The sequence below is a fragment of the Oratosquilla oratoria genome, chromosome 24 (assembly GCF_046742065.1).
Source record: "Oratosquilla oratoria isolate Oo_2021 chromosome 24, ASM4674206v1, whole genome shotgun sequence".
NCBI lineage: Eukaryota > Metazoa > Arthropoda > Malacostraca > Stomatopoda > Squillidae > Oratosquilla > Oratosquilla oratoria.
The window spans coordinates 4,211,819-4,214,318 of NC_134800.1; the positions used below are offsets into that span (position 1 = coordinate 4,211,819).

At 42.5% G+C, this 2,500-nt stretch overlaps 1 protein-coding gene across 9 annotated transcripts in view; it reads right to left on the reverse strand.

Annotated features, from left to right (window-relative positions):
* The window catches only part of LOC143038396 (cytokine receptor-like), a 319,290-nt gene that overhangs the window by 201,419 nt on the left and 115,371 nt on the right, over positions 1–2,500 (reverse strand). The window lies entirely within an intron of this gene.

Genomic DNA, 2,500 nt, shown 5'->3' on the forward strand with positions numbered 1-2,500 from the left:
AAATACATTTTCGAAATAAGGAAAATATGAGATTGTATACAAGTGAATGTGTGAATGTTACAAAGATTACAAAGGCGGAGCATGCCGACAGGAGACCTTTTGGTCCATATCTAGGTCGGATGCGAAAAAAATCATAATAATAGAATAATAAATAAAAACTATAATAATGTAAATAACAAATAAAATACATAAATAAATGCATAGGTATAGTTAAATAATAAACAAACAGGTAAATAGTAAATAATAATAAATTGACATATAACTAATGATAAATGAAAATCAGACAGACAAATGATAAAACAAAAACAAATAATATAAAATAAATTATAATGTGTGTGTGTGTGTGTGTGTGTGTGTGTGTGTGTGTGTGTGTGTGTGTGTGTGTGTGTGTGTGTGTGTGTGTGTGTGTGTGTGTGTGCCCGCGCGAACGCGTTTTGGAGGGGGACAGAATGTTTTTTAGAGGGAGACCTGGGCTTTTTGGGAATGAGTTTTGGAGGATTTTTTGGAGAGGGCGTAGGAATGTTTTGAAGGAGACTGGACATTTTAGGAATTAACGTAGGCATTTTGGAGAAGAAATAGGAGATTTGGGAGAAACTGGGAATATTTTGAGGGAGACTTAAGAGTATTTTTGGAGGTAGACTAAACGTTTTGGAGTGGAAATGTAGGCGTTTTGAAAGGGAACTGAGTTTTTGAAGGTGGGCCGAGAGATTTTTGAGGTGACGTCCGTTCTGCAGGACCAGTATGGGGAGGCGACCAATCCCCGGTTCCTCATCACGCCATGAGGCGCTGAGTAGCTTCGCCCGAGGCCGTCTCCTTTAGGGACTGTTGGGGGGGGCAGCCACTGCTAGGAATGGGAGTGCGGGACTCGAACCCGGGACCAGCAAGCTTCCGATGGCGCCAACAACGCATGAGGGAGATAGCTTAGGTCGATAATGTTACTTTAGTTAATAAAGAACTGACCCTTACGTGCATGTTCTACCTGATAACTAATTTCACGTCCTTGATACCATCACTGAGGGCGTACACATGTACACACGCATGTACGCACGCATGTACACACGCATGTACGCACGCACGCATATCAAGTCTCCACCCTCCTCCTTACCAACGGGGCACTTGTGATGAATAAAATCGTCTGGCGGCACTCGGGACAAAAGGAAAAGTGTCACACGGTAAGGAGTGACGTCATGAGGGAGTGACGTCATAGTTTGGTTGACCAATTGGCGTTCGAGTTATCATGACTCAAGTCTCCACCGCCAGTAGGAAAAAATCACAAGATAAAATGTTACAAGGAAAAAATGTCCATCATAGCAAAAGTACCCTAACCTAGCCCAACCGTCCATGCTGATATATACAGTATATTATTATTATTTTTTTTTTATTATTTTTTTTTTTTTTTATGGCCCCTCCACCGCAGCGGACACCTCTTAAATCAACCCAATCTCGTGCAATCATCTACCCTAGTTTTCTGAAATAAAATTCTAAAAATAAATAAATAAATAAATAAATAAAAATATCTTCCCATATAACCTTTCTTTCGTAAGACTTAGAAGTGTGTATATTTATTTTGTTGAATAGTGGATAGCTTTAGATAATTGGGGGCGAGCGCGTCGGGAATGTGAGGAATGGAGGTGGAGGTAAATTGTAGATTGAGAGAAGCAAGTATATCCTTTGGGGTATTAAAAAGTCTAATGAGAAACAGACATCCGGGAATGGATGCTAAGAGGCGATTGTATGAAGGGGTGATTGTGCCGACAGCACTGTATGGGGCAGAAACATGGAACATACGAGAGGAAGAGTTTAAATGTGTTTGAGATGAAATGTCTGAGGAATATGGTAAGGAGAGCGAGGGTGGAAAAGGAGTTGGGAGACGGGGTTGATGAAAGAGTATTGGGATGGTTTGGACACATGAAAAGAATGGTTGAGGAAAGATTAGTAAAAGAAGTTTAGAAGGTGGAGATGAATGGAGTGAATGGGAGGAGGCGATCGAGGATGAGGTGGATGGATGGGGTAAAAGGGGCGTTGAGAAAGAGGGAGATATCTGTTGAGGAAGGGAGTAAAAAGAAGAATGGATGAGTGAGTGGAGAATATTTGTGAATGGATAATGGATTGTGGGAGTGGATGGGGGATGGGGGGGAAAGTTATGGAGTGGTTATGTGTGATTGATATTTTGACACAGCCCGAAGGGATGTCTCCCCGTCTTCTCTCTTTCTAAATGAGGGGACAGAGAGGAAATGTCGCCGATTTAATGAAGCGGCCTTGCTGTGGATGTGCTGTGTCTTGCTGCACTGCTTCTGGCCCAGGGCAATAAGTGAGATGCAGGGATGACCCTTCATCCAGGAGGAGCCAAGAAAAGAGGGAGGGAGGGAGGGAGGGGTGGTGAATGGGAGTGGAGTGGGAGAGGATGAAATGGGTGGGAGTAGAATTATGCCTTTTGACTTTGGCTACCTCCCTTGTAAGGGGGAAAACCCCTTGGTATATGTATGTATATATGTATGTA